Source organism: Saccopteryx bilineata, chromosome 3 (genome assembly GCF_036850765.1).
Source record: "Saccopteryx bilineata isolate mSacBil1 chromosome 3, mSacBil1_pri_phased_curated, whole genome shotgun sequence".
In the NCBI taxonomy this organism is placed as follows: Eukaryota; Metazoa; Chordata; class Mammalia; order Chiroptera; family Emballonuridae; genus Saccopteryx; species Saccopteryx bilineata.
Genome location: NC_089492.1, coordinates 119,350,361 through 119,362,682, shown reverse-complemented (window position 1 = coordinate 119,362,682; position 12,322 = coordinate 119,350,361).

Genomic DNA, 12,322 nt, shown 5'->3' with positions numbered 1-12,322 from the left:
GCAGAGAAAGACAAATACCACATGATCTCACTTTATATGTGAAATCTAATGAATAAAGTGAACTAAGGAACAGAATAGAGACAAAGGTGAGGTCACAGTCAACAGAGGGACAGCTGTCAGTGGGAAGGGGGTGAGGGGACAGGATCAGAGAAGGTGAATGTATTAGTGAAATTATATATACATAACACATAATACAGATAACAGGACGGCAAATCCCAGAGGGAAGGGGTGAAGGGAGTTTGGAGGAGGGGGCAAAGGGAGTGTAATGGCAGACACAGAGGTGGGGAGTGAGGGTGTTATATTAAGTGGGACACTTGAATCCATGTTAACACAATAAATTAAAATAAAAATTTAAAAATAAACAGAATGGTGGATAAACAGGAAAAAAACTCGCAGAAAATAATAAATGCAGAGAAATTGGAACTTTGTGGACTGTTGATAAAATGTTAAATGGTGCAGATACTATGAATAACAGTATGGTGGTTCCTCAAATAATTAAAAATAAAATTTAGCATCTGATCCAGTTATTCCACTTCTATGCTTCGTACCTGAAATAACTGAAAGCTGGGTCTCAAACACACATTTGTCATGAACTGAACTGTGTCCCCACCAAAAGTTGCACATTGAACTCCTAATCCCCAGACCCATTTAGAATGTGACTATATTTGGAGTTAAGGCATTTAAAGAGGTAATTCAAGTTAAATGAGGTGATATGGTGGGCCCTAATCTAGTATGACTGGTGTCCTCTTAAGAAGAAGACATACAAGGGATGTGCACACAAAGATGAAAGACTGCATGAGGGCACAGAGAGAAGGTAGCCAACTGCAAATCAAGGAGAGAGGCCTCAGGAGAAACCAGCCCTGAAGACAGCTGGATCTCAGACTTTCAGCCTCTAGAACTGGAAGAAAATAAATTACTGTACTTAAGACACCCAGTCTGTGGAACTGTTATGCAAGCACTAGTGAACTGATACATTTGTATACCCAGGTTCAGAGCAGCATTATCTACATGTCTATCCATAGGAGAATGGATAAACAAAATGTGATAAATAGAATGGAGTATTATTCAGTTTTTAAAAGGAAGAAAATTGTGACATACTACAACATGGAAAAATTTTGAGGACATTATGCTAAGTGAGAAATCCAGTCACAAAAGACCAATACTGTTCAATTCCACTTTTATAAGATACCTAGAATAGTCAAATTCATAGAGACAAAAAGTAGAAGGGTGTCTGCCATGGGCATAGGGAAGTGAGAACGGAGTTGTTTAATGAGAGTAAAGTTTTAGTTTGCCAGATGAAAAGAGTTATGGAGACTGGTTGCACAACAATGTTATTTGCTTAACAGTACTGAACTGAACACTTAAAATGGTTTTATTTTGTATTTTACCATAATTAAAAATTTTTAAGGTGCTGGCAGGTTGGGTCAGTGGTAGAGTGTTAGCCTGGTGTGTGGATGTCCCAGGTTCGATTACCAGTCAGGGCACAGTGGAGAAATGACCATCTGTTTCTCCACCCCTCCCCCTTCTCTCTCTCTCTCTCTCTCTCTCTCTCTCTCTCTCTCTCTCTCTCTCTTTTTCCCTCCTGCAGCAATGGCTCAATTGGTTCAAGTGATTTGGCCCCAGGTGCTGAGTATGGCTCAGTGGAGCCTCTACCTCAGGCACTAAAAATAGCTCATTTGCAAGCATGGCACCAGATGGGCAGAGCATCGGCCTAAGACAGGGGTTGCTGAGTGGATGCAAGTGGGAGTCTGTCTCTCTATCTCCCCTCCTTTCACTTGCAGAAGAAGAGAAAAAAAATTTTAAAGGATACTTAGAAATAAACTTAACTAAGGAAGTATAAGACTTATTGACTGAACACTATACAAAATTGCTGAAAAACTTAAAGAAGACAAATAAATGAAAAGATACACCATGTTCATACCAAATCACTGATCAAAAGAAGCCTTAATATTGTTAAGATAACAATAATGCCCAAAGTTACATACACATTCAGTGCAAAATCCCAACAGCATTTTTGGCAGAATGAAGAAACTCATCCTAAACTTCATACGAAATTTCAAGAGACCCAGAAAAGCTAAAACAATCTTGAAAAAGACCAAAGTTGGAGGACTCACACGATTTCAAAACTTACCAAATGCTACCATTATCAAAGGAGTGTAATACTGTAACAGACCAATGGAATAGAAGAGTGAACCCAGGAATAAATCCTTGCATATATGGTCAGCTTATTTTCAACAAGAGTGCCAAGACCGTAAAACAGGGAAAAGGCCGTCTTCAACAAACAGTGTTGGGAAAACTGAATACTCACATGCAAAAGATGAAACCAAACACTTAACTTGACTCATATACAAAAAATAATTCTAAATGGATCAGAAATCTACATGTGAGACCTAAAACTACAAAACTCAGTAAAAAACAGGGAGAAAAAACAGGGAGAAAGCTTTATGACATTTGATTTGGCAAAGACTTCTTGGAAAGGACACCAAAAAGGCGACAAAAGTAAAAATAGATAAATTGGACTACATCAAAATTTAAAACTTTGTTTGCTAAAGGACAATATCAACAGAGTGAAAAGGCAACCCATGGAAAGGAAGAAAATATTTGCAAATCATGTGTCTGATAACCACTTAATCTCGAGACTATATAAAGAACTCCCATAACTCTACGACAAAAAAACAAATAACTTGATTTAAAAATAGGCCAAGGACTTAGACCAGTGGTCCCCAAACTACGGCCCGCAGGCCACATGTGGCCCCCTGAGGCCATTTATCCGGCCCTGCCGCACTTCCGGAAGGGGCACCACCATCTCATTAGCCAAAAGCAGGCCCATAGTTCCCATTGAAATACTGGTCAGTCTGTTGATTTAAATTTACTTGTTCTTTATTTTAAATATTGTATTTGTTCCCGTTTTGTTATTTTACTTTAAAATAAGATATGTGCAGTGTGCATAGGGATTTTTTCATAGTTTTTTTTTATAGTCTGGCCCTCCAACAGTCTGAGGGACAGTGAACTGGCCCCCTGTGTAAAAAGTTTGGGGACCCCTGACTTAGACATTTCTCCAAAGAATATATACAAATGACCAATAAGCACGAGAAGATATTCAACATCACTAAGCATTAAGAAACAACAAATCAAAACCACAAATGAGATACTACACACACATTAGAATGACCATTATAAAAAAAATACTAATAAGCCCAGATAATAAGTGTCAGCAAGGATGTGGAGAAATTAGAACACCTGAGCATTACTGGTGGGAATGTAAACTGGTACTGCCACTATGGGAAACCAGTATGGTGGTTTTGAGGAACCGGTGTGGTAGTTCCTCAAAAAGTTAAAAATAGAATTACTATATGATACAGAAATTCCACTTCAGTGTATACATCCAAAATAATTGAAAGCAGAGTTTTAAACAGATATTTTATACACCCATGTTCATGGAAGCATAATTTGCCTTAGCCAAAGGGTGAAAACAACCTAACTTCCAATGACAGAGAAATTAATAAACAAAATGGTATATACATACAATAAAACATTTAGCCGTAAAAAGGAAAGAAATTCTGACACATGCTACAATATGGATGAACCTTGAAGACATGATGCGATGTAAAATAAGCCAAACCCAAAAGGACAAATATTATATTTTCTATTTATATGAGAAATCTAAAATAAGCAAATTCATAGAGACAAAAGTAGATTAGAGGTTACCAGACTCGGGGTGGGGGGAGGGAAAATGGGGAGTTATTGTTTAATGGGGAGCAGAGTGTCTCTTTGAGGTAACAAAAAAAATTTTAGAATAGACAGGGATGATGGTTGCATATTATGAATATAATTAATGTCACTGAATTCTACACTTAAAAATAGTTAAATTGGAAATAAATTGGCAAATTTGTTACAGATATTTCAACACAATGAAAGACAACAAAGTTTGACATTAGACTTTAATTAGAGCAGCATGACAAAATCCAAATGATCTGAAATCATTCACCGATTCAGTCATTCACCCACATTTAATATAGCACATATTGCTCGCCAGGCACTTGTCTGTATTATAGGGATAGAGTGATGAATAGGCACTTATGATAATGTGTTAATAACATTAATATCTAACATTTTCTTTACATGTTCCCAACAAACTAAGTAATTATTACTATTATCCTCATTTTACAGTGAATAAACTAAAACTCATAAAGAATAAATAATATGCAATATAATAATATAGTGCTTAACTCTATACTTTCAACCATTAGTCTTCCAGTAGGAGTATTAGCTACTATAAGAGGACATAAGGCAATTAACTCAGTCACCCAGGGTTTCCAGATAGGTAAGTAATGACTTGAAAGTTAAGTAGGAATTTGGTAAAAAGAGGTTATGAATTTAAAAAAAAAATGTGTTGCCCTGGCAGAATAGCTCAGTTGGTTAGAACATTATTCCAAAGTGCAGAGGTTGCAGTTTGATCCCCAGTCAGGGCATATACTGGAACAGATCCATGTTCCTGTCTCTCTCTCTCTCCCTTCCTATCTCTAAAAATCAATAAAGTAAACATTAAGAAAGAGAGAGAGAAAGAGAGAGAGAGAAAGAGAGAGGAAGGAAGGAAGGAAGGAAGGAAGGAAGGAAGGAAGGAAGGAAGGAAGGAAGGAAGGAAGGGAGGGAGGGAGGGAGGGAGGAAAGAAGGAAGGAAGGAAGGAAGGAAGGAAGGAAGGAAAGAAGGAAGGAAGGAAGGAAGGAAGGAAGGAAGGAAGGAAGGAAGGGAGGGAGGGAGGGAGGGAGGGAGGGAAAGAAGGAAAAAGAAAGGAAAGAGAAAGAAAGAAAGAAAGAAAGAAAGAAAGAAAGAAAGAGAAAGAAAGTTTCCAACAGCAAGAGTAAAAATTCTAGAAGAAAAAGCAAAGTTCATGCAGAAAACTTGAAGCAGCTTAGCAAAGATGGAGCTTGTAGAGGTGAATTGCCAGAGATGAGACTGGAGGAAGCAGAACAGAGACGGGTTTGTTTTGTTTTTATCTGTTGTGATATAAACAACCACGAAGTTTAGTGGTTTAAAACAATCACCATTTTGTTTTCTCTAATTATTCTGTGGACTGACTGGGCTCAGTTAGGCAGCTGTAACTTCATGATGCCACCTGTTCTATACCCAGAACACCTGGAAGTGAAAGTATAGAACAGGTAAGATGGATCTCTCACTGGTCTGACATCTTGGTGGGGACATTTAGAAATCTGGATTTACCCAGAATGTCCATATCTTTCTCACTCTCCATATAGTGCTCCAGTACAATTTATCATGAGGCACTGTAGGTGCAAAAGTTGAGGCTGTTAAACCTTTCTAAAGCTTGGAAATGGCACAGTGTCACTCCTGTCATACTCCACTACATAGTGAGTAACAAGGTCAGCTCAGGTTCAGTATGAGAGGGGACTGAACAAGGGCATGAATCATTGGGAGCCATCTTTGGAAACCAGTGATCACAGGTTTTATGCATAGGTGCAAGACTGGAAAAAGAGCAACCAGTTAGAAGCTTAATGGAATAGACTAGGTGAGTGATTATAAAGACATTTTGTATTTGTATTTGTGATGTAGACAGGTAAATAGAATTAAGGGCTATTCAGTGACAAATGGACTAAACTTGGCAACTAACAATAAAGATTGAAGGGGAACAAACTGGTTGGAATATAGATGGCTCTCTGATTTCCTTCTTCTGCTTATGGGATGATTGAGTTGTTATTCACTGAGATAAAAATAACATAAGATGAGCAGAGTTGGTACTGTGGTAATGTCCAGCAGACAGACAAGGGCTGAAGATATAGATTTAGAACTCAAAACGGGGTGGGATGTTGGACAGATTTTTTTTAAAAAGGAAAAATACAGACACAAACAACAGTGTGGTGATTGCTGAGGGGTGCGGGTGGGAGGGAGGTGGAAGAGGGGATGGGGGGAAATATGGTGATGGATGAAGACTTGACTTGGGTAAACACACAATACAGTGTACAAAGATGTGTGTAGAATTGGGCACCTGTATAATTTTGTTAACCAGTGTCAGCTCAATAAAATCAATTTTTAAAAAGTTAACGATTGACATTAGAAGGTAGGAAATAGGGAAAAGAGAGTGAGGGTTGCAGGTAGATGTGTATAATTCGGTTATGGGAAAGCAAGATTCATCTCTTCTTATTGTTTCTATTTTCTCTAAGAAATAAAGCAGTGTCATCAATGAGAGAGAGAGTGAGGTGGGTGTCTTTGGATATTTTAGGAATAAAAAGAGATGTGAAATAGTCATTTTGGAGAAAGAAAAACTGAATTGACTGAACATCTAGTATTGTTGAAAAGTTCTGAAAAGTAACTTGAGATTTCTGCTCAACAATTTAAAATAAAATCTAAATTTAAAAAATAGAAAGGAAGAATGGAAAACCTGGGAGTGAATGTTTAGGGAAGGATTTCAATGTGTTAAGTAACAAGACAATCCACATTGGAAATCTTGAGGAATACCAATATTTAATGCAGAAGAAAAGAAGGAGTCACAAAGAATACTAAGAAGAAAAGACATTAGAATAAGACACAGAAGAATAGAGTATTGCAAAAACCAAGGGGAAAAAGTATTTCATAGGAGAGAAGATAACTATGAGTATCAAATGCTATAGAGAGATTAATTAAAATTAAAACTGAAAACTGTCTCCTTTGATAACAAAAATATAAGTTATTAGTGACTTTGGCAAAAGCAGTTTCATGGGTAGAAGCTTCGATGTAAATTACAAAGAGGATTGGAGGTCAGAATGTAGAAACAATCAATAGACAATTTGTACAAGAAGCTCAGCTGTTAAACAGAGGAAGACCTAGTGGTAGGTACAGGAGGACAAGAAATCAAGAGAGAATTATTTTTTAGATGGCAGAGGTTAGAACGTGTTTCAGTACTGCTGGGATGAAGACACAGGAAAAGAGAAAGAAATTGAAGATGCCAAAAGAGAGGTCTCAGGAACCTAAAGGGAATAAGATGCAGAACACAGAAGCAAAGATTTATCCTCAGACAGAAGATAACCCAGCACTGGATAGGAGTAAAAGGATAGCTGTGAGGGCAGGTTAGACTGTAAGTGTATGGCATGTGTGTGCACGCGCGCGCACACACACAAACATAGTTGAAAGTCAAAGGCGTTCTTCTCTGACACCTTCCATAGTACTTCTCAGTGAAGTAAGAAAGTCATCGCTGAGAACAAAGATAGGAGGTTTGTGAAGAGTGAGAGAGATTTAAAATGGCTGCTATCAAGGCTAAAGAAACGATTAGGAAAACAAATACAGGGTGGGGCAAAAATAGGTTTACATTTTTTCATATGGAAAAATAATACAAGAATTAATAATAATAATTTTTATTATTTATTTATTACAAGAATAAATAATAATTTATAACAAATAAAACAAGAGTAAGCTCTGTGTTTCACAACTATAAACCCACGTTTGTCCCACCCTGTGTTGCTAGAAAACTGAGAACCCACAGCCAGGATGGTAACTAAGACCCCATGGTATTCTCAGTTGATTCAACTGTGTGGTTTTCACTTTTCAGTAATTAGGTACAGAAAGTTACATGGATTAAGGGGAGACAAGGTACTGAAGAGGTATAATGAATGGATAACCAAAAAAAGAGACAGATTTCAGTAAAATGTCTATTCAATGAATATTGAATAAAAATGTTATTCAATAAAGAGACTCACAAACCATTAATTCTGTAGTTTGCCAAACTGTGGTACTTTAGGTACTACTGAAAAGTGCTGTGCAGTAGCGGGGAGGTCCTCATTTAAAGTACTTTTCAGCCCTGGCCGGTTGGCTCAGTGGTAGAGCGTCGGCCTGGCGTGCGGGGGACCTGGGTTCAATTCCTGGCCAGGGCACATAGGAGAAGCGCCCATTTGCTTCTCCACCCACCCCCTCCTTCCTCTTTGTCTCTCTCTTCCCCTCCCGCAGCCAAGGCTCCATTGGAGCAAAGATGGCCCGGGCGCTGGGGATGGCTCCTTGGCCTCTGCCCCAGGCGCTAGAGTGGCTCTGGTCGCGACAGAGCGACGCCCCAGAGGGGCAGAGTATCGCCCCCTGGTGGGCAGAGCGTCGCCCCTGGTGGGTGTGCCGGGTGGATCCCCATCGGGCGCATGCAGGATTCTGTCTGACTGTCTCTCCTCGTTTCCAGCTTCAGAAAAATACAAAAAAAAAAAAAGTACTCTTCATTACATTTATTATTGGGGTATAATTGACATACTAGAGTACCTTCTTTTATTTAAGAAGTTGGCATACAATATTCTATTAGTTTCAGGTATTCAGTACAGTGATTCAAAATTTATATATCTTACAATGTGATAACCACACTAAATCTAGTAATTGTGATGGTGCAAAGCTATCATATTATGATTGACTATAGTCCCCTGTCTACTCATACCTCTACCCCCCTCCCCTCTGGCAACCATCAGTTTAGTTTGATATCTGTTTCTCTGAGTCTTTTTGTTTTGTTTGCTTTGTTGCTTTGTTTTAGTTTCTGTGGAAAACAATAAGGAGATTCCTCTAAAACCTAAAAATAAAATTACCATATGACCCAGTGATTCTACTTTTGTATATTTCTCTGAAGAAATCCAAAACACTAATTTTAAAATATATATGCACTCTTATGTTCACTGAAGCATTATTTATAATAGCCAAGATATGGAAGCAACCCAAGAACCCATCGACAGCTGAATAAACAAAGATGTGCTACAGCATGACCAGAGGTAGCACAGTATATAGAGCGTCAACCTGGGATGCTGTTGACCCACATTCAAAGCCCCAAGGGCACTGGCTTGAGCGCAGGCTCACCAGCTTGAGTGTGGGATCATCAACATGATCCCAGGGTTGCTGGCTTGAGCCCAAAGGTTGCTGGCTTGAGCTGAAGGGTCACTGGCTTGAACCCAAGGTTGCTAGCTTGGCTTGAGCCCCCTGGTCAAGGCACATATGAGAAGCAATCAATGAACTAAAGTGATGCAACTATGAGTTGATGCTTCTCATCTCTTTCCCTGTCTCTTTCTCAAGAAAAAAAAAAAGATGCAGTACATATATCAGTAATACAATAAAAGAGAATGAAATCTTGTCATTTGCAACAACATGGATGGATCTAGAGAGGATAGTATTCTAAGTGAAACAAATCAGACAGAGTACCTTCTCTTTAAACAGCCCCTGTAAAAGACAGACCAGGGAATAGAACCAACCACCCCTAAAGATCAACACCTCTATTCACAGCTGTATAAAAGAAAAATAAGAGCCATAATTTTAAATTATCTAGTAGCCACATTAGAAAAGTAGAAAACAGGTGAAATATTTTTAATATATACTGCTCACAAAAATTAGGGGATATTTTATAGCTTCATATTCATTTTCAAATATCCCCTAATTTTTGTGAGCAGTGTATTTGGTTTAACTCTATATATACAAAATATTTCAATAAGAACTAACAAATTATTGAGCTACTTTACATTTTTTATACTAAGTCTTCAAAATCCAGAGTATATTTTATACTTTTAATTGCATTTCCATTCAGACTAGCCATATTTCAAGAATTCTAAAGTCATATGTGGCTAGTGGTTACCATACTGAACAGTGTAGCAAAATATTGATTGCATAGTACCCAGAATTATGATACCCTTAAGAATTAACAGAACCATTAAGGTTCTTCCTTAGATACTATCATCCTACTCCTGTAGCCATTCATAATATATGCTTACATAGCATAATTCATGAATGTTCAGTTATGCCCATGCTCAAAGACTCTAGACACATGTATTGCAATTAGATCATCTGGACAGAGATGTGGTTCCCTACTGAGTTCATGCTGGCCACTTGCCTGGAAACCATCAGCATCTGCATAGTCATTGGCTGATATCGCTGTCTGTGCTAGCAAGGTGTGCAGGTGGAAAGCAACTGCACAGACTAAGGGCTCAGTTTTCTTTTTCTTTCTTTTTTTTTTTCTGAAGCTGGAAACGGGGAGAGACAGTCAGACAGACTCCCGCATGCACCCGACCGGGATCCACCCAGCACGCCCACCAGGGGTGATGCTCTGCCCACCAGGGGGCGATGCTCTGCCCCTCCGGGGCATCGCTCTGCCGAGACCAGAGCCACTCCAGCGCCTGGGGCAGAGACCAAGGAGCCATCCCCAGCGCCCGGGCCATCTTTGCTCCAATGGAGCCTTGGCGGCAGGAGGGGAAGAGAGAGACAGAGAGGAAGGAGGGGGGGGGTGTGGAGAAGCAAATGGGCGCTTCTCCTATGTGCCCTGGCCGGGAATCAAACCCGGGTCCCCCGCACGCCAGGCCGATGCTCTACCGCTGAGCCAACTGGCCAGGGCTCAGTTTTCTTTACTAAGTAAGTTATCACTCATCTACCAATGTCCCAGATTCCAAAATTCTATTGACATCTCTTTGTCAGTAGGGAGTTTATGCCTTTTTTTTTAAAGTAAATTTTATGACCTGACTGGTTGTCTCAGTGGTAGAGCGTGTGGAAGTCCCGTGTTTGATTCCTGGTCAGGATACACAGGAAAGGCAACCATCTGCTTCTCCTCCCCTCCCTCTCTCCCTTCTCTCTTCCTCTCCACCCCCCCCCCCAGCTCCCACAGCCATGACTCAAATGATTCTACAATCATTTGATTGTACAATCATTGATTCTACAATTCAAAGTTGGCCCCAGGCACTGAGGATGGCCCATGGCCTCCCCTCAGGCGCAAAAAAAAAAAAAAAAACAGCTTGGTTGCTGAGCAACAGAGCAGTGGCCCAGACAGGCAGAGCATCGCCTGGTAGAGGGCTTGCTGGGTGGATCCCTGTCGGGGCACATGCAGGAGTCTATCCCTGCCTCTCCCCCCCCCCCCACTTAATAAAAAAAGTTTATTAGGGTGACACTGGTTAACATAATTATACCGGTTTCAGGTAACCAATTCTGCAACACATCTCTGTACTTCGTATTGTATGTTCACCACCCAAAGTCAAGTCTTCATCCATTGCCATTTATCCCTTCTATATCCTCTCCCACCCTCCCTGAGCAACCACCACATGCCTTTCTTTATTCTTTGACTTTCATTTAGGTATGTTTTCAAGAAAGAATGAAAATAAACACATCTATTCAATTGACCATGGTTATCTCGAAGTTGCTTTTAGGATTAGGGGCTGAATTCTTTTATTTTTCCCTTTAAGATTTTTTAAAATTGATTTCAGAGAAAGGAGAGAGATAGAGAGGAATGCAGGGGCTGAGGAGCTGGAAGCATCTACTCACAGCTGCTTCTCACATGTGCCTTGACTGGGCAAGCCTGGGGTTTCAAACCGGTGATCTCAGCATTCCAGCACACTCTGTGCACTGTGCTGCCATGGGGTAGGCTGAACTATTTCAAAATCTACAAACTTATCACGAGGAGATAAGTTATTTTCACACATAGACAAACTTTTTCAAGCTTCTTTAAAGATTTATTGTAGTCAGAATTCCATATATAAACAAAACACAGTAATTTAATGAAAAATCAATTTGCTCTTAAAATTTCTCTAAAAATCTTTTGTATTTAGAATACTCTTGTGCATACAGTGGATCAGTTATATTTGCATGAAAAGAGAATGTTATTGAACACCAAACCTTCTTCCCCAATGAACTGTAAAAGAACTGTCTAATCACAATTCAACTGTGTGAACCTTAAGTAAATATTTGGACTCTAGTCATCAGAGATTTTATTTTATGGGAGTCTGCAGAATGAACACATGCAAGAATTGTTAACCTGTCACTGTTCTAATTAAACCTAAGGGGTACCTGATTTACCAGTACCCTCCAGAGTCAAAGTTAGCAAGCACTGTCAAAACAGATATACTCATGATACTGTAAAAATTGTAATAGGATAGACTATGCTCACAAATGTGTCTGAAAAAGACAAATTTCTTCAGCAGTATTGTGAATTTCTTACTTTTTAAAAGTGTATTTTACTTAACTTTGTATCCTGTTTAAAACAGAAGTCCCATTTTTAAAATGAAAAGAATTCAATCAATTTTCATCTGTTCTTTTAAAGATTGTTTTTGTCCTGCAGTTGCCCTGGCCAGAGCAGCACAGTCTAATCTTTCAGCTAGAACCCTCTCATATAAAACAGCTCCTTGTACTTTCTCATCACATTTTTCCCACCTCACAACCTTTAAGTCAATGCACACACTTCTTTTTTCTTTTTTTAAGGTTAGCACAATTCTTTAATTCAGGTATTTACTGAGTACTCTTTTGTACCAGGGACTACTAGGTTCTAAGAAAAATATTAGCAAGACATATTCTGTCTTCAAAAACCTCATAGCTTAGGTGGCGCAGTGGATAGAGCGTTGGACTGGG